We start from the raw sequence: 5000 nt of genomic DNA on the forward strand, positions 1-5000 counted from the left end.
TAGGGTTAGGGTTAGGGTTAGGTTTAGGGTTAGGGTTAGGGTTAGGGTTCGGGCTAGGGCTAGGGTTAGGGCTAGGGTTAGGGCTAGGGCTACGGATAGGGCTAGGGTAAGGTCTAGGGTTAGGGCTAGGGCTGGGGTTGGGGTTGAGGTTAGGGTTAGGGTTATGGTTGGGGTTGTGGTTGCTGTCGTGTTGTGGTTGGGGTTGGGGTTAGGGTTTGAGTTTGGGTTCGGGTTCCGGATAGGGTTAGAATTAGTGTTAGGGTTAGGGTTAGGGCTAGGGCTAGGGTTAGGGGTAGGCTTAGGTTTAGGGATACGGTTTGGATTAGGGTTAGGGTTAGGTTTAGGGCTAGGGTTTGGGTTAGGGTTAGGGTTAGGATTAGGGCTAGGGCTAGTGTTAGCGCTAGGGCTAGGGCTAGGGTAACGGTTAGGACATGCGTTAGAGCTAGAGTTAGGGCTAGCGTTAGGGTTCAGGTTCAGTTTAGGGTGACAGTTTGAGTTTGGGGTAGGGGTAGGGTAGGGCTAGGGCTAGGGTTAGGGCTAGGCCTAGGGTTAGAATTAGGGCTAAGGTTAGGTTTAGGCTTAGGCTTAGCGTTAGGGTTAATGCTAGGGTTACGTTTAGGGTTAGTGATAGGGTTAGGTTTAGGGCTCGGGTTAGGGTTAGGGTTACTGTTATGGTTAGTGTTTGGGTTAGGGTTAGGGTTAGTGGTAGGGGTTGGGTTAGGGTTAGGGCTAGGGTCAGGGTTTGGGCTAGGGTTAGGGTTATGGTAAGTGAGAGGGCTAGGGCTAAGCCTAGGGTAAGGGTCAGGGTTAGGGTTAGGGATACTGTTTGGGTTAGGGTTAGGGTTACGGTTAGGGTTAGGGTTAGGGTTGGGGTTAGGGTTAGGGTTAGGGTTATGGTTAGGGTTAGGGTTAGGGCTAGGGTTATCATTAGAATTAGGGCTAGGGTTAGTGTTAGGGTTAGGTTTATGATTATGGTTAGGGTTTTGGTTAGGTTTAGTGGTAGGCTTTGGGTTAGGGTTAGGGCTAGGGTTTGGGTTAGGGTTTGGGTTAGGGTTAGGGTTAGGATTAGGGCTAGGGCTAGTCTTAGGGCTAGGCCTAGGGCTAGGGTAACGGTTAGGACATGCGTTAGAGCTAGAGTTAGGGCTAGCGTTAGGGTTCAGGTTCAGTTTAGGGTTACAGTTTGAGTTATGGGTAGGGGTAGGGTAGGGCTAGGGCTAGGGTTAGGGCTAGGCCTAGGGTTAGAATTAGGGCTAAGGTTAGGTTTAGGGTTAGGGTTAGCGTTAGGGTTAGCGCTAGGGTTACGTTTAGGGTTAGGGATAGGGTTAGGTTTAGGGCTCGGGTTAGGGTTAGGGTTACGGTTATGGTTATGGTTTGGGTTAGGGTTAGGGTTAGTGGTAGGGGTTGGGTTAGGGTTAGGGCTAGGGTCAGGGTTGGGGCTAGGGTTAGGGTTAGGGTTATTGTAAGTGAGAGCGTTAGGGCTAAGCCTAGGGTTATGCTTAGGGTTAGGGATACTGTTTGGGTTAGGGTTAGGGTTAGGGTAAGGGTTTGGGTTAGGGTTAGGGCTAGGGTGAGGTTTTGGGTTAGGGTTAGGGTTGGGGTTAGTTCTAGGGTTAGGGTTATCATTAGGGTGACGCTTTGGGCTAGGGTTAGGGTTAGGGTTAGGTTTAGGGTTAGGGTTAGGGTTCGGGCTAGGGCTAGGGTTAGGGCTAGGGCTAGGGCTACGGATAGGGCTAGGGTAAGGTCTAGGGTTAGGGCTAGGGCTAGGGTAAGGGTTAGGGCTAGGGTTAGAACTAGAGCTAGGGCTAGGATTAGGGTTAGGGTTACAGTTAGTGAGAGGGTTAGGGCTAAGGCTAGTGTTAGGGTGAGATTTAGGTTTAGGGATATGGTTTTTTGTTAGGGTTAGGGTTATGGTTAGCGTTAGGATTAGGGTTAGGGCTAGGGTTAGGTCGAGGGTTAGGGTTAGGGTTAGGGTTAGGGTTAGGGCTAGGGTCAAGGTTGGGGCTAGGGTTAGGGTTAGGGTTATTGTAAGTGAGAGGGTTAGGGCTAAGCCTAGGGTTATGCTTAGGGTTAGGGATACTGTTTGGGTTAGGGTTAGGGTTAGGGTAAGGGTTTGGGTTAGGGTTAGGGCTAGGGTGAGGTTTAGGGTTAGGGTTAGGTTTAGGGTTAGTTCTAGGGTTAGGGGTATCGTTAGGGTGACGCTTTGGGCTAGGGTTAGGGTTAGGGTTAGGGTTAGGGTTAGGGTTAGGTTTAGGGTTAGGGTTAGGGTTAGGGTTCGTGCTAGGGCTAGTGTTAGGGCTAGGGTTAGGGCTAGGGATACGGATAGGGCTAGGGTAAGGTCTAGGGTTAGGGCTAGGGCTGGGGTTGGGGTTGAGGTTAGGGTTAGGGTTACGGTTGGGGTTGTGGTTGCTGTCGTGTTGTGGTTGGGGTTGGGGTTAGGGTTTGAGTTTGGGTTCAGGTTCCGGATAGGGTTAGAATTAGTGTTAGGGTTAGGGTTAGGGCTAGGGCTAGGGTTAGGGGTAGGCTTAGGTTTAGGGATACGGTTTGGATTAGGGTTAGGGTTAGGGCTAGGGTTTGGGTTAGGGTTAGGGTTAGGATTAGGGCTAGGGCTAGTGTTAGCGCTAGGGCTAGGGCTAGGGTAACGGTTAGGACATGCGTTAGAGCTAGAGTTAGGGCTAGCGTTAGGGTTCAGGTTCAGTTTAGGGTGACAGTTTGAGTTTGGGGTAGGGGTAGGGTAGGGCTAGGGCTAGGGTTAGGGCTAGGCCTAGGGTTAGAATTAGGGCTAAGGTTAGGTTTAGGCTTAGGCTTAGCGTTAGGGTTAATGCTAGGGTTACGTTTAGGGTTAGTGATAGGGTTAGGTTTAGGGCTCGGGTTAGGGTTAGGGTTACTGTTATGGTTAGTGTTTGGGTTAGGGTTAGGGTTAGTGGTAGGGGTTGGGTTAGGGTTAGGGCTAGGGTCAGGGTTTGGGCTAGGGTTAGGGTTATGGTAAGTGAGAGGGCTAGGGCTAAGCCTAGGGTAAGGGTCAGGGTTAGGGTTAGGGATACTGTTTGGGTTAGGGTTAGGGTTACGGTTAGGGTTAGGGTTAGGGTTGGGGTTAGGGTTAGGGTTAGGGTTATGGTTAGGGTTAGGGTTAGGGCTAGGGTTATCATTAGAATTAGGGCTAGGGTTAGTGTTAGGGTTAGGTTTATGATTATGGTTAGGGTTTTGGTTAGGTTTAGTGGTAGGCTTTGGGTTAGGGTTAGGGCTAGGGTTTGGGTTAGGGTTTGGGTTAGGGTTAGGGTTAGGATTAGGGCTAGGGCTAGTCTTAGGGCTAGGCCTAGGGCTAGGGTAACGGTTAGGACATGCGTTAGAGCTAGAGTTAGGGCTAGCGTTAGGGTTCAGGTTCAGTTTAGGGTTACAGTTTGAGTTATGGGTAGGGGTAGGGTAGGGCTAGGGCTAGGGTTAGGGCTAGGCCTAGGGTTAGAATTAGGGCTAAGGTTAGGTTTAGGGTTAGGGTTAGCGTTAGGGTTAGCGCTAGGGTTACGTTTAGGGTTAGGGATAGGGTTAGGTTTAGGGCTCTGGTTAGGGTTAGGGTTACGGTTATGGTTAGGGTTTGGGTTAGGGTTAGGGTTAGTGGTAGGGGTTGGGTTAGGGTTAGGGCTAGGGTCAGGGTTGGGGCTAGGGTTAGGGTTAGGGTTATTGTAAGTGACAGCGTTAGGGCTAAGCCTAGGGTTATGCTTAGGGTTAGGGATACTGTTTGGGTCAGGGTTAGGGTTAGGGTAAGGGTTTGGGTTAGGGTTAGGGCTAGGGTGAGGTTTAGGGTTAGGGTTAGGTTTAGGGTTAGTTCTAGGGTTAGGGTTATCGTTAGGGTGACGCTTTCGGCTAGGGTTAGGGTTAGGGTTAAGGTTAGGGTTAGGGTTAGGTTTAGGGTTAGGGTTAGGGTTAGGTTTAGGGTTAGGGTTAGGGTTAGGGCTAGGGTTATCATTAGGGTTAGGGCTAGGGTTAGGGTTAGGGTTAGGTTTATGATTATGGTTAGGGTTTTGGTTAGGTTTAGTGGTAGGCTTTGGGTTAGGGTTAGGGCTAGGGTTTGGGTTAGGGTTAGGGTTAGGGTTAGGATTAGGGCTAGGGCTAATCTTAGGGCTAGGGCTAGGGCTAGGGTAACGGTTAGGACATGCGTTAGAGCTAGAGTTAGGGCTAGCGTTAGGGTTAAGGTTCAGTTTAGGGTTACAGTTTGAGTTAGGGGTAGGGGTAGGGTAGGGCTAGGGCTAGGGTTAGGGCTAGGCCTAGGGTTAGAATTAGGGCTAAGGTTAGGTTTAGGGTTAGGGTTAGCGTTAGGGTTAGCGCTAGGGTTACGTTTAGGGTTAGGGATAGGGTTAGGTTTAGGGCTCGGGTTAGGGTTAGGGTTACGGTTATTGTTAGGGTTTGGGTTAGGGTTAGGGTTAGTGGTAGGGGTTGGGTTAGGGTTAGGGCTAGGGTCAGGGTTGGGGCTAGGGTTAGTGTTAGGGTTATTGTAAGTGAGAGGGTTAGGGCTAAGCCTAGGGTTATGCTTAGGGTTAGGGATACTGTTTGGGTTAGGGTTAGGGTTAGGGTTAGGGTAAGGGTTTGGGTTAGGGTTAGGGCTAGGGTGAGGTTTAGGGTTAGGGTTAGGGTTAGTTCTAGGGTTAGGGTTATCGTTAGGGTGACGCTTTGGGCTAGGGTTAGGGTTAGGGTTAGGTTTAGGGTTAGGGTTAGGGTTCGGGCTAGGGCTAGGGTTAGGGCTAGGGCTAGGGCTACGGATAGGGCTAGGGTAAGGTCTAGGGTTAGGGCTAGGGCTAGGGTAAGGGTTAGGGCTAGGGTTAGAACTAGAGCTAGGGCTAGGATTAGGGTTAGGGTTACAGTTAGTGAGAGGGTTAGGGCTAAGGCTAGTGTTAGGGTGAGATTTAGGTTTAGGGATATGGTTTTTTGTTAGGGTTAGGGTTATGGTTAGCATTAGGATTAGGGTTAGGGCGAGGGTTAGGTCGAGGGTTAGGGTTAGGGCTAGGGTT

This window comes from Heloderma suspectum, chromosome W (genome assembly GCF_057233095.1).
Source record: "Heloderma suspectum isolate Gila_16-S chromosome W, 16-S_ref, whole genome shotgun sequence".
In the NCBI taxonomy this organism is placed as follows: domain Eukaryota; kingdom Metazoa; phylum Chordata; class Lepidosauria; order Squamata; family Helodermatidae; genus Heloderma; species Heloderma suspectum.